Source organism: Nycticebus coucang, chromosome 24, assembly GCF_027406575.1.
Source record: "Nycticebus coucang isolate mNycCou1 chromosome 24, mNycCou1.pri, whole genome shotgun sequence".
NCBI classification, from domain to species: Eukaryota; Metazoa; Chordata; class Mammalia; order Primates; family Lorisidae; genus Nycticebus; species Nycticebus coucang.
Genome location: NC_069803.1, coordinates 20,065,129 through 20,089,989, shown reverse-complemented (window position 1 = coordinate 20,089,989; position 24,861 = coordinate 20,065,129). Strand labels below are relative to the sequence as shown.

At 39.5% G+C, this 24,861-nt stretch overlaps 1 protein-coding gene across 5 annotated transcripts in view; it reads left to right on the top strand.

Moving 5' to 3' along the window:
• Positions 1 to 24,861, top strand: part of PSD3 (pleckstrin and Sec7 domain containing 3) — a 559,602-nt gene that overhangs the window by 137,152 nt on the left and 397,589 nt on the right. The window contains exon 1 of one of the 5 annotated variants that reach the window (XM_053578225.1): positions 2,469 to 2,485. The exons of the other annotated variants lie outside the window; for them this stretch is intronic. The gene's annotated coding sequence lies outside the window, so the exon portion shown is untranslated. Of the gene's footprint in view, positions 1 to 2,468; positions 2,486 to 24,861 lie in introns of those variants that run through there. 5 annotated transcript variants of the gene reach the window in all.

Sequence of the window (24,861 nt, the reverse complement as noted above, 5' to 3'; positions counted from 1 at the left end):
CTCACAAACATTTTCAAGTTATAAGGTTGCCACCACTCTCTTGAGAGTAATCAGTCCCCCTCTTCCCTCCCTCCTTTTTAAGATGAGTTCATATTTTCTTATCGTTGCTGAATCCCTGGAGGCCTCCCATAGGCACACAGATCTCCATAGAACTCAAGGAGAAAAAAGGGCATGGAAAGAAAAACAGATCACATTTTATATAATCTCTACACTTTGCTGATTAGGATTTCCTGAAAATTTGGTAAAGGGAAAATTGGGTGGGGGAGATTCATTTGTCTGTCTTCTTTTTAAAAAATGTTTTCTTTTTCTATTTCTTTCTTCTTCTTCATCTTCTTTTTTTTTTTTAAGAGATGGGATCTTCCTATGTTGCCCAGGCTAGAGCTCAGTGGTTATTCAGGGCAGGGGGAGGGGCGTGATGATAGGGTGCTGCAGTCTTGAACTTGTGACCTCCAGTGATCCTCCTGAGATGACAGGTGTCCTTCTCTTAAAGGATTTTCTGTTACCAAGGGGGAGTGCCATACTGGTTAGAGTATGTCCTTGAATTAGTCTGATTTGCTTCCTGGGTCTGTCATTTTCTGGCTGTGTCACCTTGGGCAAGTTATTTTAACATCTCTGTGGCTTCCTGCCGCGTTGAGCTCATGAAATACCTCACTGACATTCAGTGGTTGGGAACAGCTTAGAACAGTTTCTGAAAAACAGTAAGGAGACAGTAAATGTGACCTGGATGGGAGGTTCCCCTTTACCTGAGTGGGAGGTGGCTTTATCATCATGCCTCTCAAAGTCACACAGCTATCCAATGTTAAAACTGGCCTTTGTTCTACCCTATGTTGTGATTGCCATCAGTGTGCTTATGGAAGCCAAGAGGAAAGTTCTAGTATAGTTAGTGCTCTGTATAATGGGTTCCGTATCCAACCAACCTTGGATCAAAAATATTTCAAAAGAAATTACATCTGTACTGAAAATATATAGACATTTTTGGCCATTTCCCCCTAAATGGGAAATGTTTTTAACACAGTATAAAAACTTTTTACATAGCATTTACATTGTATTAGGTTTTATAAGTAATCTAGAGATGATTTAAAGTATACAGGAGGATGTGTGCAGGTTATATGCAAATACTACACCCTTTTATATATAAGAGACTTGAGTATCACTCTGAGGGAGGTTCTGGGACCTGTGCTCTGAGGACACCAAGGGAAGACTCTACTTTGTGTGGCACTTTGGCACATAGTCATTCAGTAAATGTTGATCAGTGAGTGAGTTAAGTACTACAGGCTATTCAGTGGCTGAGTACAGGAACCCTCCCTAACATACAAGGACAGAGGAGATGCTTTGACATTCAGCCCTGGAGAGTGGAGTAGGATTTCCATTCTGCAGGATTTCTAGCCTGTTAACATTTGCTGTTGACTTGCTGTGGGGTCTCATTACACCCTCTGCTTTGAGAAATGGGATTTCCCCCACTGTGCAGTCACCATCCATGGGTTGCTTTTACAGCCCCAGGTGTTTGACTTTTATCAGAGCTCTCTTGCAAATGACAACCTCGGGCATAAAAGATAAGAGCCATGTGCTACTATGAATTTCCTCACCTTGCTCTTTCCTCTCTGGCAGAGATTTCTGATATTAGTAGATAAAGGCCTGGGCTGAGTTAGCCTGGTGTCATGTAACGCCTCAGTGATCTGTTTCAGTCATTTTTTGATTTCATCATAATTTTCTCATTTTTGATGCATTTCTTCCTATATTCCTGGTATGGATTGCGGGTAAGTTGATGGCTTCACATATAGCTGGGTTTTGTGGGGTAAAAAATCTAGTGAAACATACCATAATATTTTAAAATTGGAGCTGTAGTAAAGATACGTAGTTTATAGATTTAAAAGAAATGGATAGGCTAGGGATTTTAAAACCAACAATTTTTACTAACATAAATATATCTATGATTATGTAGGCCAGTGGTTCTCAACCTTCCTAATGCCTTGACCCTTTAATGCAGTTCCTGTGGGTTGCGACCCACAGGCTGAGAACTGCTGATGTAGGCAGTGAAAATTTGGTTTAATTTACCAAATTATTGCATGTTAATAAGGTTCGCAGGGGAGCTAGAATGGTAATTCCATTTTCTTAACCTGGTTGCAAATACAGGGGTATTTGCCTCATGAATATTTATATTCTACAAATATTTTATAAGTTTCATTTTGCTTCTATTTAGTAAAAACAATTACATGGTGAAACATTTGCCAATAGAATCCTCTTACGGCCATTTAATGGCTTCTTTTTAAGGCATTCCATTTAGCTTTCATAGTGAAACAGATCTTTCTTACTTACGCCTATATTTATTTTATATAAAATTTAAATTATATAATTTCAGAAGCAAATACAACCAGTCCAGATCCATTAGGGAGCAGACGACTGACTCTTGGTAACTGCCAACTGAGTGGTGGGAGCAGAAGTTCATGAGCTTGCCAGAGTCTTGATTACTGGCTGTGAGCACCAGGTAATGGCATTAGCCAGCACATCTTACATGGGGCCTAGTCTTCCTGAAACTGGTTAACTGGAGGGTTGTGAAGAGCTTCTGTTGGATATATAGAACCAGAAACAAAAGCAAACCCGATGTTGTATATGAAAAACGATATTATACAGTAGAGAAATTAAGACTGTTTCCACTTTATTTTAAAATCACTTTTGGCTTTCATCTGTCTCCTATTTTTTCTGTTGTGTACAACAGAACACACCACTTCTAGCTAACTCCTGGATAATTTATTTTTACGTGTAAACATTGGGCTAAATTATTTTGCCTTCCTTTTATCTGGAAGGTAATTTTAAGTTCTTTTAAAATGTAGTTTATAAAAATAGGACCCAGTATGTCCATCTGTGTGTGATTATATTACTAAAAGGTATCACATCAACAAAACATTTTTTTCTATCTTGGACTTGAGTCCAAGTTACACACACATTTTATATATTAAGACATAAAGTGCTTTGTACTTTGTGTCATTATTTCTCTTTCATCTAAAGAAATCAAAGTCCATTGTATATTGGCCTTGCTGTTTCACCTGCTGCAGGATGGGTGTACCTTTTGGAAACCCATCTTTTAAATTAGCTTTGGTGAAGCAAGGGTTTTGAGAAAGCCTAACATTAATTTTCGCTTAGTTTAGAGAGCTATTTCTTTACAAAATGGGTTAGATTTTGTATGAAGTTAACTTAATTATCTAATTGGAGCAGTTTCTTTCCATAATACCTGAATACGTACATGCATATAAAGTAATTTATTTGAAATACAACTCTTTTGAAAGGCTACAGGGTATACAAGAATAGGTCATACGCAGCTCGGTGTCAGTCATCTTTACTACATTGATACATTCATTCAACAAATATTTATTGAATGTCTCATATTTATCAGGCATTTATTTATTTATTTATTTGTTTTGCAGTTTTTGGCCAGGGCTGGGTTTTAAACCCGCCACCTCTGGCATATGGGGTTGGCGCCCTACTCCTTTGAGCCACAGGCGCTGTTCTACCAGGCATTATTTCCGATGCCCAACAAAATGGACTAAAAAAATCCTTGCTTTTGCAAGATGAGACAGACTCTGTGTGTGTTGTGTGTGTGTGTGATGTGTGAAGTCCTATGGGGAAAAATAAAGCAGAGGGAGGCTGGGAGTGGGTGGAGTTGCAGTTATAAGGATGGCCTCACTGAAGAGACAGGTGATGAAAGACCTCAGGCAGTCATGCTTCTTCTTGCCCATGAACTAGAAGTCCAGAGTGGCTGGAGTAGAATGGACAAGGAAGAGCCGACACCATCATCAGCTCCTGCGGAGCCTTATTGGCTATTGCAAAGGCTTTGGTTTATACTTAGAGTGAGCATGGAAACCAGTTAGCAAGTTTCAAATAGAGATGGCACATCCTGTGGCTTCTGTTCTTGGAGGACACAGTGCTGCGGTGACTCATGAGAAAGGACTGAGGCGGGGAAGGGCAGAAAGAGACCAGTTAGGAGGCTGTTGTAGTAGCCCCAGATGAACGAGGTTGGTGGCTTGCACCAGAGGGTGTGTTTTCTGATTGACCAAAAGTGGGACGTGAGTGTGAGAAGTGAAGAGGGACTGGCAGGGTATTGGCTTGTGCAGCTTGAAGGGTACGCGTGGCTTTGACTGAGATAGAGAGAGGCTGATTTTGGAGGAAGGATGAGGGAGTATAGTTGTGGAGATATCTAGTAGGCAGTTGGCTGCATTTGTCTGGCTTTCAGAAGGGAGGCCTGGCTGAAGTTAAACGTTTGCAAGGTGTCAGAATATGAAATTCACAAGGGAGTGAGAGGAGGTGGAAAGGGAAAGAGGTTCAGGACCAAGAACCTGAACTATTTCCACAGTGAGATTGAAAGATGGGAAAGAACCAATGAAGAAGTACGAGGAAGTGCAGCTAATGGGAAAATCAAGAGAGTTTGGTGTCTAGGGAGCCAAGTGAAAAGTGAAAAAAACTGCTTCAAGGAGGATGATTCAGGTCTTCCCAAGAGGTCAACTAAAATGAGGGTCAAATGCAAACTGATCCAGGGATTTAGCCACGGAGAGATCACTGGTGAGCTTGATAACCGAAGTGTTGTGGAGTAGTGGGGCCTAAAAATTGATCAGTTGAGGCTTCAAGAGAGAGTGGAAATAGCGCAGTGGAAACATCAAATGTAGACAAATATTTCAAATATTTTTGCTGTAAAGAAAAGGTAAGAAATGTAGCTTAAGGGAGAAGTGGGTCAAGAGAAGTTTTAAAATGGAGAAAATAACAGCATCTTTGAATACAACAGGAAAGATAGTAAAGAGAACGAAGATACAGTTGAAGTGGCAGCACACTTCCCTTTCAAAGGAACTTTGGGTTTAAAACAGCTAAAATCATCCTCCTTACTGTTGTAAACGCTAATTCTTTATTTTTTTTATTTTTTCAAGATCTGTAAAATATGACATTGGTATTTTAATGGGGATTTCACTGAATCTGTAAATCACTTTGGGTAGTATGGACATTTTAACAATGTAGATTCTGCCAATCCATGAGAATAAGTTTTTCCATTTATTAACATCCTCTAAAATTTCTTTTCTTACTTTTTCATAGTTCTCTATAGAGATCCTTTACCTCCTTTATTAAATACATTGCAAGGTATTTCTTTTCTTTTCTTTTTTTTTATTAAATCATAGTTGTGTACATTAATGTGATCATGGGGCACCATACACTGGTTTTATAGACCGTTTGACACATTTTCATCACACTGGTTAACACAGCCTTCCTGGCATTTTCTTAGTTATTGTGTTAAGACATTTACATTCTACATTTACTAAGTTTCACATACACCCTTGTAAGAGGCACTGCAGGTGTAATCCCACCAATCGCCCTCCCTCCGCCCCCCTCCCTTTCCCCTTCCCCCTATTCTTGGGTTATAACTGGGTAAACGCTAATTCTTGTTAATGTTGTTAAATTTTTCCAACATATAAAGTTCTTATCTTCCCATCTCCATCAAAAATCAAAACTTTTTCTTTTGTCTGAGCCTTGCAAGAAACAATTTTTGGGTATGAATAGTGCTGCTCATCATATTCAACCGAGGGCAGTTCTAGGCCTGCAGTGTGCATGGGTCTGGGCTGTGCCCTGTCCACACAGTGTCCGTAACTGATGACTTCTTTAGCTCCGACCCCAGGCACAGATTCCCCACCATCCTTTCAGCATGGATGGGATCCCTGTGTTCAAGAATTTATTCAGTCAATATAATGTTCATTGTGTGCATTATACATATATGGTCCTGTCTTTACGATCAGCAACCACAGGGCAGCAGATGGGCATGAAGGTACGAATTTAAAGATGCAGGTGTCTCTGGATCTTATGTGGATGAGCATCTGCTTCCCAGATGTTGCCGTGCTGTTCATCCAACATGAAGATTCTGATTCTTTAGGCCTGGAGCAGGGCCTGAAATCTGCATCCCTAACTAGCTCCCAGAGATGCTGACGCACTTCATTTTGAGTAGAAAGAGACCTTAGGGTCCTACTTTGGGGCTTATTTTTTTCCCTTAGGTTTTCCTGCTGCTCTTTGACCTTATTATTTCCATTCAGGATCTTCCCTAGCTGGAACTTTCGACTCAGAACAACAGTACAGCATTTCAGTATCTTGTGCTTTCTATCCTTTGCATTTTCTTTAATTTAAACTTTTTTTTTTTTTTACATTTTCATTTCTTTTTAAAGATGGGGCATCCCTCTGTTGCCCAGGCTAGAGTGTGCAGTGGAGTGATCACAGCTGGAGTGATCCTCCTGCCTCAGCCAGCTGAAGTGCTAGGATTACAGACTTGAGCCACTCTGTCCAGCCTCTGCTATAATTGAGAATTTTAGATCCTATATCTTATCTTGAATTTAATTTTCATGAGGCACACTTTTTAGGATCTTTTTTCTCAGTGCTGTCCAATAGAAATATTTCATACGTAAGTTTTAATTTTCTTGTAGCTACATTCAAAAAGTAAAAAGAAATAAGCAGAATTAATTGAAGTAATATATGTAACTAAATATATCCAAAATACTGTCATTTCAGTATGTAATTGGTATAAAGATTATCATGAGATAATTTATTTTTGGGTACCAGGTCTTAGGAATCTGGAATGTATTTTACATTCATAGCACGGCTGCCTTATTTCAAGTGCTAAATGGCCCCATGTTGCTGTCATATTGGACAGCAGGTCTGTATGGAGAGAAGTTATAGGTATGACAAGAACAGTTTTGTTTGTTCCTTTATTTTGTTATTCTCTGTTACATCAATCCACAATGTGCTATCGTTATGGCATACGTGGCTAGTTAAACACTGTATTAAAATTAGGATGAAATGTTTTACTTTAAAGTCTACCCTAAAAATGAATAGATGTATGAAAAGTAGATAATTGTAAATAGGCAAAGATTACTAAGATGTTGATTGACTTCTATAGTTAACAAAGATGAGTGTCTGGGTAAATTAAAAATGGCTGAGACTTTCAGATAATAAATTTTAGTGACATTATTTAGGAGGATTCATTTCTTGAGATACCTTCTGAGTAGTAGTTACCATGTTAGCGGTACTGAAGGGTTTTTTTTTTTTTGTAGTTTTTGACCGGGGCTGGGTTTGAACCCACCACCTCCGGCATATAGGGCCGGTGCCCTATATCCCTTTGAGCCACAGGCGCCGCCCAGTACTGAAGGTTTTTGAAAGGTGAGAGGCACTGTGGCCAAACACTTCACAATTATCATCATCTGTTTCCCTCAAACCCCAGTAAAGTGGGTAGGTACCGTCATGACTCAGATTTTATCGAGGGAGACCCTGAGACTGGAGAGGTTAAGTAATTAGCTCAGGTCACATCAGTGGGTAAATGGTGGATCTAAAATTTGAACTCTAGGCAGTCAGATTCCAGAGCACACTCCCTTAAACTCTGTGCCAAACTGCTTCCTCAACGTACATGTGTCTCAGTGATACTTACATTTACTTTATCTTTAAATTGTATGATCAAGAAGTAGTGCTTTTTGATTGTAAAAATAGTGCTTTTTGGTTGTAAAAAAAAGTAGTGCTTTTTGATTCCTTGATTGATGTAATCAATCTGTTTAGCAAGCTTGGTGTAAATTAACTCAATAAATCACATCCTGATTGTCATTAATTGAAGCCTTAATTTCAGAGTTGTTTTATCTTGGGTTTTGATTGATCTTTAGTTTAAATTGAGCCTTAAGACTTTATTTCTTTGCCTAACTCTTTAGATGAAAAACAGCTAATAATGTGTTAGCCAAACCTTTAGTGTTATAGAGAACTAGATCTGATAGCTTAATTGGGGGAGAGAAAAGCTTTCATACCGTTAAAATAGTATTTTAATTTATTAATAGCAATCACAGCAGTAGCTATGATTGTGTGATTACTATATCCTAAGCCTTGTGCTAAGACTTCACACTCATTATCTTATTTAATCATTAAAGCAACACTGTCAGGTTTGTTTTATCTCAATAAATAAATAAGTGCCGAAACCAATGCGGCTGTAGTCTGAAACAATTAGACTCAGAAGTGTTTTATTGCATTCTGGTTGTCACATTTTAAGAGCTACATTAACTATCAAAGGGCAGGTGAGAGGTCAGAGCATCCATCATATTTCAGGAGGTTGTAGATACTGTAATCTTTTTTTTTTTTTTTTGTAGAGACAGAGTTTCACTTTATGGCCCTCGGTAGAGTGCCAGAGTGCCGTGGCCTCAAACAGCTCACAGCAACCTCCAACTCCTGGGCTTAAGCGATTCTCTTCCCTCAGCCTCCCGAGTAGCTGGGACTACAGGCGCCCGCCACAACGCCCGGCTATTTTTTGGTTGCAGTTTGGCCGGGGCCGGGTTTGAACCTGCCACCCTCGGTATATGGGGCCTGCGCCTTACCGACTGAGCCACAGGTGCCGCCCTAGATACTGTAATCTTTAACGTCAGGTAGAGAAGACCTAGTGGATGTAATAGCTATTGTTAAGTATTTGGAATAAAGAATATAATCCGAAGTGAAAACTGATTATTATACAAGAATACACTCTTTCCCTGGAGGATACAGAAGAGAAATTTATAGAATAGCAGATTTTAATTCAAAATGAGAATTTTCTAACAGTTGTTTGAAAAACGAAACCACATTAATGCATTTGTACAGAGACTGGGCCACTACCTGGCTATTCTAGATTAAATGCTTGGCATTTGGAAGATTTGGATTATTATCCAAAAACAGAGGAGTTGACTATGTGGTGAGTTGTCCAGTGGTTCAAATGAAAGAACTTTTAAGTTCTTTCCAGTCCTGGGGGTTTGTGACTTTGTAGTAAATTGTATTCTAAATTCAGATTCCTTTCATGATGTAAATGATTATTGAGTTGATTTGTAAATTAGGTTAGCAGTTGTGATTTAATAATAGAATGTCAGAGCTAAGACAGACCTTAGAAATCTTGTAGTCTAACCTCATTTTGCAAATGAGGACGCTGAGAGAGAAAGAGGAAATGAATTAAGGACACAATTGGACAAGTACTAAGGTACTGACTTCAAATCTGCTTTTTAAAAATTATAGTTTCTCATGTATAGGTGAAATAGACGAAACCATTTTTAGTACATTTTTTACAGGTCCTTTGAATTTTCTTCAGAGCTATTGGAACGAAGTTACCTGAAGTTCATTTTGTTCTCATTGAGGTACATTTGAGTCCTTTTTGATTAACTTATCTGAACTCAGACAGAGTTCAGTGATTTTCCTAAAGAAAAGTTTTCTGTTCCTTCACCATAATTTAATGCCCTGGTGTTTTCTTTCCTTGGAAACATGTGCATCTTTTTATTGAAAGCAGAAGAAAGGATATAGTGGCTTTCAGATTTTTTTCCTTTTATTCATTAAGTATTTATTGAGGCCTGTCTGTGTGCCAGATACTTCCAAACAAAATTATTGGTCATTGGCTTTTGCTCTTTTATTCTTAGATGGAAAGCCATCAAATAGTTTTGAGCATAGGAGTGGAGAATCTTTTTTTAATTTAAAGTATCACTAACAATTTAAAAGGTTTCCCTGGTAGTTTAAGTTTATACTACTTGTCTCGATTAAGCGAGACCCACTTTTTGTTTTTAGCACACAATTGGAATTAACTGCAGTTTGAGGATTGATCCGTATTAGTTACATAACTAAGTTCACAATTAAGCATGAAACTTTTTCATAAAGGTGGAGTAAAACCTCTTAAAAATATTCTACCATATACTGGTTTGAGAAAACCTTATGACTTCATGATGGAATTTGACAGACTTGGGTTTGAATCTCCCCTTTCACTGGTGGTTTGTTTATGGGCAAATTAATTTGTCTGAGCCTCAGTTTCCTCATTGGTAAAATGAGGGTAAAACTTGTTACATGGGGATGTTTTTGAGGATTAAATGATTAAAAGGAAACCATGCTTGTGAAATTCTCAGCCCCTGTGTCTGGCACATTGTAAATGTTTATTAAAAGCATAGCCATTATTATGATAATTTAGTCAAGGAATTTTAAGAAGAGGTGAAAGTTATTTTGAAGATAGATTGCCTGTATTAATTCAGAGCCTTAATTTATTTTTAGTTTAGAGCTCAGACAGAATGTCTTATATGCCTCTGTCTAAAAGTCCTGACATTGAAACAATGCTTAAAATATCTTAAAACACCTCTATCTTAGTTAACACTGTTCGTTTTGCATGTGTGAGTTAATCTTTTTGAATGTCACTAGCTGTTTTTGTGGAGTCACAACTTGGCAAATTCTAGACACCCCTCCCCCACTTTTGGACCTATTCTGGAGAGTTTGGTTATTACTTAAAATCAATTAAAGGAGTCAAAGAAAGTCCTGCCTGTATGTCCCAGTTGACCTCTGTCTAGAGGACACCCAGGGAATGCTGTACTGTACTGTGGGTGTTAGGGGTGTGTGTGTGTATATTCTGTTACCCAAGGTCTTTGTCCTCCCAGAGGGTAAACACAGCACCTATGACTCCAAGGTGCACCAAGTTCATGGCCATGATTTTTTTTTTTTTGTTTGCCTATTTTTACTCTTAGAAATTTTTAGTTGAGTAAAGGTATCTATAGCAGTGTCTAGTCAAAAGCATTACAGCTTTAACTTGCCAACCTCCAGGTGGGACTAGGCAGAGACTTATGTGAAACTGAGTTGGACCTATGGAAAACCTGTCTTTGTGGTGTCCTATTTTCCTTGGCCTATGGCAGTTGGCTTCTTCTACCCTGTGCTTGCATCTCATTTTCTTGGGGTTTGGGTGTCAGCTGGCAGAGTTGATAAATTTAGCTGGGTTAGTTGGGAGAGAGTTAGAGGCCCATGTGAACATTTTAGCTATCTTGGAAGGAAATATTTGCTTCTCCCTCCCCTCAATTATTTTTGAAGATACTTTAGCAAAACTGAGATTTTAGCATCCTTTTTAGTTGATCCATTCGTGAGTGTAATCATCATGAGAATTACAGATCATTGAAAAGGTGGGTGCGTGGTAGACTCCTGGCAAAGGCAGGACACCACATGTGCCCTGGATTGTACATGTGTAATTTAAAAAATGCTATTTTATAATAATTTTTAAAAATTTGAGCTTTTTCCTTATTTTAAAAAGATCCTGACAATTCTAGTTTGGGATATAATATTTACAGAGAACAAAAATCAACTGTAGTCCCTCTGCTGAGGGATGAAACTATATTAATCTTTTTGAGGGATTTCCTTTTTTTTTTCTCTTTTTGGGTCATTTGTATGTTCTTGCAGTATATACCCCTTTTCCCCGAAAATAAGACAGTGTCTTATATTAATTTTTGCTCCCAAAGATGCGCTAGGTCTTATTTTCAGGGGATGTCTTATTTTTCCATGAAGAAGAATATGGTACACATTTATTGTTCGCGGCGACCCGTCCCCTCTGATCCTCCTGTTTTTCTACATGCATCTGCGAAAGTCTCCTCCTCTCTCCGCCCCACGCTCACTGCTCACTCCGACCTCCGCTCCGCCTCCATGCAGCAGTGACGTCAGGACTCCGGGTAACGTCACTGGTTGCTAGACGCCAGTCGGGGTGGCCCTAGCAACCAGTTTACAGTAAATTAATTTTCATTCCGAGACAGGGCCTGGGGGGGGCCTTATTTTAGGGGAGATGCCTTATATTTCACCCAGAAGGAAACCTGTAAGTAGGTCTTATTTTCAGAGGATGTTTTATTTTCGGGGAAACACGGTACATTTTTACATGCTGTTTTTTAAAAAACATTTTTTTAAGATCATTTCCCCCTGACATTAAAACTATTTATAATATGTTTTTCTGTGGCCATGTACTATTTAATCTTAGGGCTCTTCCATTTCACTTAACCAGTTCCTTACTGTTGGACACTTAGGATATTTCCAGTTTTCCTCTGCTCTGTAAACTGCTGTGATGGCCTTTACATATGTGTACTTCGGTATAAACTTTTGTCTGAATCTCTGACTATTTTCATAGGATATTTTCCTGAAAGTGGAGTTAGAATCAAGGATGCAAGCTTTTTAAGGCACTGATCCATATTCCTTTCTGGAAAGGTGGCACCGGTTTGCCGTCCCACAAGATGGAAAGAAGGTTTTACAGCTTTTAAGTGATTCTGGTTAGGGCTGGCTTTATGGTGGCCATCATTTGGCTACACTTTTATATGGAGAATCAGAATGAAATGGTCCTTAGAAAATACTTAGTTCTCAGGGCAGCACCTGTGGCTCAAAGGAGTAGGCGCCGGCACCATATACTGGAGGTGGTGGGTTCAAATCTGGCCCTGGCCAAAAACTGAAAAAAAAAAAAAAAAAAGTAAATACTTAGTTCTTCTTTGACATTTTACAGTTGAGGAAACTGAAAGCTACAACTTGGCTTACTTAAGATCTTATAGTTCATAACTAGCTGACCCAGGATTACAGACTTGAGTCTTTGTCTTTTATCTTTTCTTCTTCATCCTGATCCAGATGTACCAGAAACAGTTGTCACCCGGGACTGGATTACAGGGGAGTAAAGCCAGCGCACAAGCCTTTTAAAAATTTTTTTTCACTTTTTGCTGTGGCATAGCCTTTACTTGGTGTACAGTGCCGTCACCTCTCATCTGGCTCCACAGCACGCCTGTACCCACTATTTCCAGCAAAGTCCCTGGGATTCATTTTGATGGGACTGATTTGAGTTTTGTGTACCCCTGTGGCCAAGGGCACGGGATACCTTTGCTAGGCCTGAGTCATACGCCCCCATGCATGGCCCTGAGTGGGGATGAAGGAACATTGTCAGTTTAAGGCAAACTGCATGGAGTCAGAATGAAGGAAGGAAAATTTAAAGAAGAAAAGAAATGTTCTGTTGCCAGAAGAAAGAGTTCTGGGCAGGCTGAAACAACAGATGTCTGTGGCAGATGCAATGGGGCAGGCCAGAGGAAGCATATGTCCTGTAGAAGACTTGCTAGCACAAAGGCCACGGGCAGGAAAGACTTAGCATATAAAGAATGAAACAAACCCAGGGCTGAGACATAGGAGCAAAGGTGGGTGGGGATGGAAGGACGGAGGGAACAGGCTTGCAAAGGTAAACTCAGGCCTGGTCACTCAGGATCTTGTAGTAAAAGTAAGGTGCTTAGATTTCATCCTATGAAAATGGAAAGTCATCAAAGGGGTTTAAGCAGTTTAGCCTTTTAATTTTCTTTCATTTTTAATTTTTTTTTTGCAGTTTTTGGCCAGGGCTGGGTTTGAACCCACCATCTCCGGCATATGGGGCCGGTGCCCTACTCCTTTGAGCCACAGGTGCCACCCCAGATTAGCCTTTTAAAATGATCACTCTCCATATAGAGTGGAGAGTGGAATAGAGAGGGCTGGAAGGAAGCAGAGGGAATGATGAATAGGAATGCAGGTTTCTTGTGTAGGGATGGTGGCCATTGTGATCAACAACAGATGAGCAACATTTTGTATTGACGCACAGAATCTGGTGACTGATGTCATGTGAGGAAAGGGAGAATGACATAGACCTCTGTCTTGATTAACAGGATTCATATTGAAATTTAGCATTCCTGTTAGACGTTGATTTGTGCTAGTTGACACTTTCCCAGTAGACTATAAACTTCTTAAAACAAAGATGAGGTAGGATTTCATCTTTCTTCACCATTGGTTCTAGCACAGAGCTGAGGCATGTGATAGGCACTGGTGTGGACATATATCTGGTGGATAGTGGATCCTAAACCCCACTCCCAGGGTGGGCCTAGAGAGGAGGCTTAAAGAATCAAAACCCTCCTTATTAGGGTATTTCTTCTTAGTTTTTAAATTTGTTAAAGGGATATAATTTATATAAGAAAAAGATAACCATGAATGTAGAAAATGCGATTAGATCTCAGAGCTGGAAGAATTTGCCCTAATTTATTAACGGAGTCGAGAGGTGCTCTAATCCCTAGAATTCTCATGAAATCATCTAACCTATACTTGTTCTTTTGGGTAATTTTTTTTCTGCCTAAACTTTGCCTATCTTTTTTCTTTGATGTCCTTCTAGATATTAAAAATAAAACAAAACACCGAATAACTGTCTCTATCTTCTAACTAAAGGTGGCCTCTACGCCCACCTTTGATGCTTTGATCCTCTCTGTACTTTGTTTTCTTTTTTCCCCTTTCCCAAAAAGCTCATTCCGAAGCCTCCGTGAAAAGGGACTGAAACCAGAAGAAATTAGTCCAGTGACTCAGCAGCCCCTATCTGAGGTAACAGGGCAAAGTAAATCTTTTCAACAAGTGCTGTAGAACAAAAAATTGCTTCTGGAACATCACACAGTCCCTAGGGAGTGCGCAGGAGATGCTCCCCTGGTGCTGGTTACTCAGACTCAGCCCTTGACTCTGTTTTTACATGTGCGTGGCTCTTGTTATCACTGCCATGCTTTTTTTTCCTTCCTAAGAGCATTTTTAGCACAGGAGGAATTGAATAGAGGCAGTCTGAAAAAGAATGCTTACGGAACTCACGCTGCCCTTACCTGGAGTTCTTCTCCAGTAGTAGAACACGGTGACAGTCACATGGTGTGCTTGTCCCTGGATTGCAGACACTTTTGAAGCCCCCAGGCCAGAATGGCAGGCTGCTTCCCAACCAGTACTCTTATTCTAGGGCAAGACCAGGCTTTCTGTTCTGTGTCATTTGCTTCTTGATACAGATTTTTTAAATGATGATTGAGAGAATTTCGGAAACCACAGCTATTTTCCCAACTCTTTGCATACTTGTGCTCCTTAACAGTTTCTAAGGAAAAAATGTTCCAAAGCTTTGCAAGGGTCTCTTCCACACACCCCCACCCCCCAAATCAATACTTTGTTTTTATATGTGACAGTGTCCTTAAGTCTTGTGGGGAAATGGCTTGAGTAGAAGAAAATAGAGCTGTGAAGGGCTTGGCGTGGGGGTTGGGTAAACATTTTTGAGTTGGGTAATTAGGCAGCTACCACCCGGAGGAACAGAGTGATGATTAGACTAATTAGGAAAGCCATTCTGTAAGTGCCATGAGACCCAAGAGTAATGGCCTAGAAATGCTGCCCTTTCCTGATTTATTTGATTGATGAAAAGCAGGTTTTACACTTGGGGGGTTATTTGTTTTTTTAAATCAGAGATTTATTTGCCTGGTTTTCATCTGTTTCAGGTTTATTTCTCTGCCAATAGAGAGGCAGACGGGTCTTATTTCGCAGTTTTGGAATAGGGCTTTCTGCTTTGGGGTCCATTCTCTGTTCTCATGGGACTGACTGATTTAACAGGGGACTTTCAGTCAAGTCTTTGCAAAGGTCTCAAATGTTTTTATTTCTTCTGTATACAAGCAACTTTTCTAGTGACAGGCCTCTTAGGTTATATTTATACACCTAACTTCATCCCATGTCCTTTTCTCTCTCACATTTATTGGTGCCTACTGTGTTCCTGGTGCCATTAGGTGTAAGGAATTCAAAATGATCTAGCAGTTAAGGACTTTGCTTTGTTTGGTGTTATGCCTGAGTTTCTAGGGTAGTGTTTGGCGCATGGTGGCTACTGTGTAAATATTTGATGAATGAATGAGCAAGTTAAAGGCTAGGCCCTTGTTTTGTATTTTGTGTACACTCAGATTTAACTCATGAAATTTCAGCTTATTTTGCAAAAGAGTTTTTTTGTTTTTTAAAGAAAGCAAATTTCTGGAAATCTAATCTCATTCATTTCCCGGTAGTTTGAAAATTTAAGCCAAACCTCATAAAAGAGTTTGCTTCTGAAACAGAATAATAACATCAGGAGTGTTGGAGATCTCTTACAAATAAAAATGTAGAGTGAATATTTTTTGCCAAATTATAATATGGCACTACGTATAGTTTATGAAGTTCAGTAGAACCTCTGTAAGCTGACCACCCAAGGGACTGTAATAAACTGGTCAACATATGGAGGTAGTCAACATAAGGGAGTAGGCCTCCTGTACTGATCTGTACATGTGGTGCATGTCTGGCCAATGGAAATTAGTTCAACTTAAAGAAGTAGTCAGTGTAGAGAGGTGGTCAACCGTGGAGGTTCTATTGTAACACTTCTACACACTTTAGGTCATATGATCCTGCCATAAACTCTGTGACCTGGCAAGCATTGTGTAAGGTTTCAAAAGTTAGCTGTTTTTCTTTATGTCCCCATGTCTAATCCATAGAAGACAGGGCAAGTTCCCTTAAGGAGTATTTTCTTTTGCCAGTTTGCAAATGGCCAAATTAGCCCATTGGGTTTTAAAGAACCCTTTAGGGGCATCAGTGATAGGTGAAGTGTCTCACTCATTCATCAAAAACAACCTTAGTCATATATCTGCTGTCCAGATAAATGAAATACAGCACCATTAAAAAATGCTTGCGATTTATTTTTTTTTTTTGCACCAACATTGAACATTTTTGATTTGACCATTCTTACCTTGAGCAAGAGCTCATGGACTTGGTGAGAATGTGTGGTGAGAAGAAGAAAGAGCCAACTGGACTTTGTTGAATCCTCTGATCTCTGAGTTTATTTCCTGATATTAAAGGAGAGTCATGATACCAACCTTGCAGGAGTGTTCTGGGGATTAAATGAGAAGCACGATTTTATTCATACGAGGTACTTAATATTTGAAGAAAAAAAATAAAACAAGTAAAACACTCAACACCAGAGGGGCAAGAACATTTTCCAGATGCCTTTGAATACTTTACCACTAAAATTCTAATTACGATAGTTTATGCATATTCCTTATTGCAGTTTCACGAAGGGTCTCTACTATTAAATCAATTTCAGTTATTCTTTGTGGAAGCCATAATAATTTTCTTTTTAAAATAAAAATGCCTAAATTTATGATGACCCTCCACAGTTAATCAAAACCAAGTCATGGTATCTTTAGTCAATGTGTATTTTATAGTCTTGTTGCTATACTACCCTACAGTTGGTGGATACAATGTCCATTATTCTGAGAGATAAGTGAGGAAGCTATAGAAGAAAAGTTTGAATCTAGCAGAGGTGGCTTCACATGGTTTAAGGAATGAAGTCATTTTTATAATACAGTAGTGCAAGGTGAAGCAGCAAGTACTCATATAGAAGCTATAACTTATCCAGAAGATTTAGCTAAGATGATTTATGAAGGTGGCTACACGTAACAACAGATTTCAATGTAGAAGAAATAACCTTTGGGAAGAAGATCCTGTATAGGGCTTTCATGGCTAAAGGGAAGTAAATACCTGGCTTCATTACCTGGCTTTGAATGACATGGCAGGTAGACCCTCAGAGCCCACCAATCTGAAAATCCTAAGGCCCTTTAAAATTATGCTAAATCTATTCAGACTGTGCTCTATAAATGGAACAACAAAGCCTGGATGGCAGCACATTTGCTGACAGCAGGGTTTACTGAATGTTTAAGCCAACTGTTGAGAATAAAAAGATTTCTTTCAAAATATTACTATTCGTTGACAATGCACCTGACCACCCAGGAGTTCTGATGCAGTTGTACATATATAAGGAGATGAATGTTATTTTCATGTCTGCTAACGCAGCATCCATTCTACATCCTACCATGGATCAAGGAATAAATTTGACTTTCAAGTCTTAGTATTAAAGAACTACATTTTGTAAGTCTATCGCTGTTATAGTGATTCCTCTGATGGGTCTGGGCAAAGTCAGAGGAAAATCTTTTGGAAAGGATTCACCATCCCAGATGCTATTGAGAATATTCATGCTTCATGTGAAAAGGTCAAAATATCAAATATCAACATGAACAGGAGTTCAGAGAAATTGATTTCAACTGTTTAACCTCTTCTTTTGTAGCTTCTGTGTGCAAATAAATCATGACAGTAAAAATCACATTACACAAATAATGTGTGTTCATTTTAGGAATATCAGAAAATAGGGATAAGCAAAAAGAAGAAAATATAAATCATCTGTAATCTATCTCCCAGAGAAATCATTGGTAACCTTTTTGTACATATCTAATTTTTTAAATATACATTCATTCACCTGGCATGAAATATATTTTAATAAAAATGAGCTTTTGCTGTATAAGTATTGACATTTTATACATTTCTCATATCAATAAATACAACTTCATATTTTCAAAAGACAGATGTCTTTGTTATTATCATTAAGTATGAAGGCCCATTATGTTACATACAACCTATGTTATATATTGAAATTATTCATATTGAAACAACTAACATTAACTGGTTGCTTACTATATATTGCAGGGACTATTTTACCTATTCTGCCTTTAATCCCCACAAGAGCTGTAAGAAGTAGATGCTGTTATTAATCCTGTTTTACAGATTGAGAATACTGACACTAAGTGTTAAGTACCTTCCCAAAGCCATATAGCTTGTAAGAAATGAGACCGAAGTTTGGAGAATCCTCAGTGAATTCAAAATAGACTTTTCATTTGATCCTGCAATCCCTTTACTAGGCATCTATTCAGAGGAAAAATAAATCATTTTTTTGTAAGGACGTTTGCACTAGATTGTTTATTGCAACTTGGTTTATAATGACCAAGATGTGGAAACACCCAAGTGCCGATCAACCCAGAAATGGGTCAACAAGCTGTGGGATATGTATATCATGGAATATTACTCAGCCATAAAAAGATGGAGACTTTACATCTTTTGTATTAACTTGCATGGAGTTGGAGAACATTGTCTTTAGTAAAGTATCACAAGAATGGAGAAGAATTCTATGTACTCAATACTAATATGAAGCCAGTAGAGAAACTAATAATACATGCCCACATAAGAGAAAAACTCAATTTAATTGAAGTTGTGGGAGGAGAGTGTGGGGAGAGGAGGCAGATTGAAGGAGGGAAGGGGATTGATGTGTTCTCACCTAATAGGCACAATGTAAGGGTATATGGCACACCTTTATAGTGCAGGACACACCTCAGCCTGGAGCTTACCTAACAAACACAGAAACTGTGGCCTAATCATTTGTACCCTCATATTAATCTGATATACAAATTAAAAAAAAAAAAAAAAAAAGGCCAGATTAGGACCCAGGCCCTGTGACTCCAGACCCCATTTCTTAACCACATACCATACTTTTATACTTTTAATAAAACAAAGGAAGAAATAAAACTAGTTATGTCAGTATTATTAGCATCCATTCATCCATCTATCCATCCATTTCAGCTTACACAAGAGATCATGTACATTTTTCTTTTTCTTTTCTTTTTTGAGACTGAGTCTCACTCTGTCACCCTGGGTAGAGTACCATGGCATTATCATGGCTCACAGCAACCTCAAACTTTTGAGTTTGAGATTCTCAAACTCTTGAGATCCTCTTGCCTTAGCCTCTTGCCTCAGCCTTCTGAGTAGCTGGAACTATAGGCACCTGCCATGATGCCCAGCTAGTTTTTTCTATTTTTTAGTAGAGATGGAGTCTCACTCTTTCTCTGGTCTCAAACTCCTGAGCTCAAGCAATCCACGAACCTTGGCCTCCAAGAGACCTAGGATTACAAGCAGGAGTCACTGTACCCAGCCCATATACATTTTTTTACATCTTACTTTTTTGGAATTTTAATAAACTTGGGGATCTTTCTCTGTCCCTGTGTTCAAAACTACCACATTCACGGTAGACATCCTTTATGTACTTTGACACATGTACTTTGGTTTAGTTCTCTACTGATGGACAATTTAGTTTCCAGATATTTGCAATTATAAGTAATACAACAATATTCTTAAATAAATGCTAATGCTTATTGAGTAATTAAATTGTTTACTGTAGGTAAGTGTATAGAACAGTGCCCGCTACCTAGTGAGATCAGTAATTTCTACTATTAAGAAATCTTACTAGTACTTAGTGCCATGCATTATGTTAGAATTTACTTTAATTCTCAGAATATCCCTATGGGGTAGATACTGTTTTTATCCCTGCTTTACATTTGAAGACACTGAGGTATAGACAGGTTAAAACTGTTCTCCTTGTCACAGGGTAGGTGAAATCTAGAATTTGGGGCTAGCCATTACATTCTGGGATACACAAGCTTGACTACTCTTACCTGTATATGCTAGCCCAGCTTCAGGGGGGTAGGGGGGTTTTTATCTTCCAAGGCCCAGGGATGGAGGAGGCCCTTATATTGGCAAGCATAGTTATGTCTGCATACACTCACTACAAGAATATGAGAGTGCCTCTTTCAAAATTCCTTTCTAGTCCTGGGTATTTTAATAGGTGAAAAATGGATACCATTTTTTTCTCAATTTGATTTATATGTATTTAATAATGAGTAGGCTTGAACAATGTATGTTTATTGGTCACTTATATTTCTTTTTCTGTAAACTGTGTTCATTTTTCTATTACATTTTTTTTTTAATTTTTATTTATTTATTTTTTTTGAGACAGACTCTCACTTTGTTGCCCTGGGCATGACAGCTCACAGCAACTTCGAACTCTTGGGCTCAAGCAATTCTCTTGCCTCAGCCTTCCGAGTAGCTGGGACTACAGGCACCCCCCACAATGACTGGCTATTTTTAGAGATGAGATCTCTGTCTGGCTCAAGCTGGTTTCAAGCTCCTGAGCTCAGGCGATCCACCCACCTTGGCCTCCTAGAGTGCTAGGATTATAGGCATGTGCCTGGCCTTAGGTATTTTTGTAAAAAGGATTTTTATGAGTTCTCTGTGAAATAAGGAAATTAGTTTTTAAATTCTCATATGCATTGTGAATATTTTTCTAACATAAAAATTTTTAATGACCGCATGTTTTTCATTTTATGATGCTGTTATAATTTATTTAAATAGTAGGACTTTTGTTTTTTTCAGTTTTGATTACAATGCTGTCAAGAGCATTCACTTATTTCCTTAGGAAATTTTTTAGAGGTGTAAAGTGGTAAATGGAAGGGAATACATAATATATATGTATTTTTTTTTTTTTTTTTTGAGACAGAGTCTCAAGCTGTCACCCTGAGTAGAGTGCCATGGCATCACAGCTCACAACAACCTCCAATTTCTAGGCTTAAGTGATTCTCCTGCCTCCACCTCCCAAGTAGCTGGGACTACAGGTGGCCACCACAACGCCTGGCTATTTTTTGGTTGTAGCCATCATTGTTGTTTGGCGGGCCAGGCTGGATTCGAACCCACTGGCTCAGGTGTATGTGGCTGGCGCCTTAGCCGCTTGAGCCACAGGCACCGAGCCAGGAATAATACATATTTTTAGGGCTTTTTTTCATAGCATCTTTCTCTCTAGAAATATCAGAAGCATATTGACCATCAGAATATGATTGGGTGGCTATTTCCAATAGCCAATGATATTACTAGATATTATTTCAAACGATCTTGTCCACTCTGTCTTTTTTTTTTTTTATTGTAGAGACAGAGTCTCACTTTATGGCCCTCGGTAGAGTGCCAGGGCATCACACAGTTCACAGCAACCTCCAACTCCTGGGCTTAAGGGATTCTCTTGCCTCAGCCTCCCAAGTAGCTGGGACTACAGGTGCCTGCCACAATGCCCGGCTATTTTTTGGTTTGCAGTTCAGCCGGGGCCGGGTTTGAACCCGCCACCCTCGGTTTATGGAGCCGGTGCCTTACCAACTGAGCCACAGGCGCCGCCCCACTCTGTCTTTAATTATGAATAAGATTGAGGTGTTTTCTATAGGTTTATTTGTAGTTAATATTTCTTATGTTTTGAATTGCCTGTTCATGCCTTAAGTAGGATCTTGATTTTATGTTCAATTTGAAAATGTTTATAATTCTAATTGCCTACCAGTAGAATGAACCGCCTTACCCTCTCATCACAGATGATATCAGAGCACAAGTTAAGCTACTAAAACTGATGAAGGAGAGGAGTGAATGTTTATTACTTTACTGTTGTAAGTCAGTCTTCATATTTATCTCTTTTAATCTGTTTTAATCTTACAGCTAAAGAATAAGGGGGCTCAGATAGGCCAAGCATTTTATCCAGAGTCCCACAGCTGTAAATGTCAGAAATAGGCCATCCTCTCTCTTCTGCCTGACCTAAAAGCACACGTTCCTTCCATCCTCCCGCGTGGCCCTCCACTCCTGGGCCAGCCCTGGTTGAGAAGACACATTCACATGTGGTCGTAAATTAGCTGCTTGAAATGAAGGTACATTTTGGCGAAGAAGATGAAAATTTCAGAAAATATCTACCTAGAAATAATTCTGTGATATAGAGTACTTTAGAAACTTGGATTCTATTATTAGAATAGACTAGAATAGAATATATTATTTCTTGTATTCTTCTGTTTTTATTTTCGCTATTTGCTTAAGTGCCCTAAGTAGTAGGGACATAGAAAACAGGTAGGGAGTAGGCAGAGACCTATGTTATCATAGCTCTGTCCTCTTCTTCCCCACACTCCAGCTCTTGCCTCTTCTGAAAGCTTTGCTTCCTGCTGTCACCCCGCAGGCTCCAGTGCTGCCAGGGACTGGAACCTCTGTTCGCCTTTGGTCCCCTCCTCACCGATGTGTTTCTCTTCTTCCTCTGGTACTTGGAACGCTGCTTTCTCTATTTCCCCAGTGCCATGGCAACAGTGCATGGTAACTAGTTTCCTTGAGGTCAAGGAAAAAGGCTTCATGTTTTTCTTGCCCTTGGACCTGTTCGTAGTTAGCTCTGTGGTTCATCCTGTCCTCCGGTGAACAGCAAGGAAGTACCAAACCGGAGTTAGACAGGACCTGCTGGACATCACACCCAGCTGGCCTGTTGCACTCCTTTGCAGCAGTTTGAACCCAAGCCCACCCTACCCCCAACTGGTGCTAAAATCACACTGACAATGTCCTCACCCTGTTCCTCTGCCCCTTCATCGTGATTGTTTCCTTCCCTTTTCTTCAGTTTTTATTGGACATGTTATATTAAAGTTTGTTCGTTCAGTCTACCTTGCTAGAATGGGCTCTGGGTAAGTGGAGTTTCCTTTTGCTCCTTGTTCTCTCTCTGTGTTACCTGGGATGAGCACACAACAAAGGTCTCCAAGCCTTTGCCCAATGACCATGGACTTGGTGGAGGAAAGCCTGATTTTGTTTCACAGGATCTGCTCTCTTTGCCACTCTTCCTCTCTTGAAGGCAAGGTTTGGATTATAGTCAGCTCTCCCTGGGAAATATGGTCAGCTCCAGAGGATTTTGAAGTTCCTCAGGTCCCAGGGCCTGAGCCAAATGAAAGCCCAGTAGTAGTGGATTGTAGTTGACATAAAAGATTTGCATTTGAAAAATACAAATCTTTTGTGTTTTCAATCTTGGCTCCCATGTGGTTTTAGTCACCATGTGAATTCAGGAAGGCTTTTTGAGCTTGTTTCCTCATGTCTGTTCTTGTACGTAATAATACCTACCTTCTTGGCTTGCAGTGAAGATTAGATCTGAGATGTACGAAAACAACTAGTGCATAGAAAAATAAATGATGGTGGTTGTCAGTATTTTAGTTTTCTTCTGTGTGATTTCTATTAGTAAATGGAATTATTTCCTCAGCTGTATTGTAGGCTGTTGAATGTAAAGGTTAAAAAGCTGGGTTGGGGCACTTTGAAGTTGGACTGACTGGGATCCTATTCTTTTCTGCCACTTACCTGCAGTATGACACTGGCAGGAGCAAGCCTCAACAGCAACAAAGGGTTATAAAGTCGTGTCTACCTCAGAGTGGAAGTGACGTTTCAATGAGATGGTGGTGCTTTAGCACAAACTTTGGACCACAGGAAATGCCCAGTAGCTTATATCTCAGGGCTTAATAATCATAGTAGAGTTGAAAGAAGCTTAGACTTCATCCAGTGACTAGATGAACTTGTCTAACTACTCCAGTATTGCTGGTATGTTTCTAGTGCTGCCTTCTTGAGCAGTAAAGAACAAATCAGTATTCTTTTCAGAAACAGTCTTTGGGATATTTAAGATTGGATCCTGTTATAAACTGACTTGTGTTCCCCTAAAGTTCATGTATTGAAGCCCTATTCCCCAATGTGATGATCTGTCATTACTTTCAGCCTTGGCTGTCCTACTCTATAGACCTGAATCTCTGTGAATAGGATCCAATCTTAATCTTAATGCATACTCTGTAGTCCCGAATCTGGACGGAGCCTTTGGGGAGGTCATGGGCTTAAGTGATCAGGACTGGTATTCTTCTAACAAGAGCAAGAGTTACCAGTATACCTGCACAGAGGAGGCCACGTGAGGGCAGTGGGAAGGTTATCGACAAGCCAGGAAGGGAGCCCTCGTGGAAACAGGCCTGTTGGCACCTTGATCCTGGTTTTCCAGCCTTCAGAACTATACAGAAATGTGTCTTATTATGGCAGTCCAATGGCTAATAGAGATCCCCTTTCTCTTCTCACGCCATCACCCCATCTTGGTTCTCTTGAGAGGCTGTGGAAATGCCTCTGCATCCTGGTGACTGTTGTGTCCACACTTTCAAGTGTGCTGTTCATTTAAAAATGAGAAGCTCCAAGATACTCTCAGGATTCCAAGGTGGTCTGAGCAGTTTGGGCCTTGGCTGTTTACCCTTCTAGTGGAATCCCAGATTGTGTTAGTCAATTAAATAAACTCCCGGGATGCAACTCTGTCCCATCCTATATTTGGTCTATTTTAATTTTTGTCCAAATTCCAATTTTTATCATGTTTATTTCAGATTTTTTTCTTCCTGAGGCTATAGAAATCGTGTTTTTAGAACTGTAGTTCTTAGAGCTTAGACGTCTGGACCAACTCGCCCCTGCACACTTGCCCAGTGCCAGCACTTTCCATGCTAAGTGTCTCTGTTGGAGCTGCTGTGACACATTACTGTAGACTGGGTGGCTTAACCTGCAGCCATTCATTTCTCATAGTCCTGGAGGCTAGAAGGTCAAGGTCAGGTCACCCGCATGGTCTGGCTCTTGCTGAGTGTCATCTTCCTCATTTACATCAGTCCTCACCGGGTGGGGAAATGGCCCTCTCATTTTCTAGCCTATTTTAGGAAGGCACCCATCCGGTTCATGAGGGCTCCACTCTTTTGACTTAATTATAATACCTTCCAAAGGCCCCTCCTCTAAATG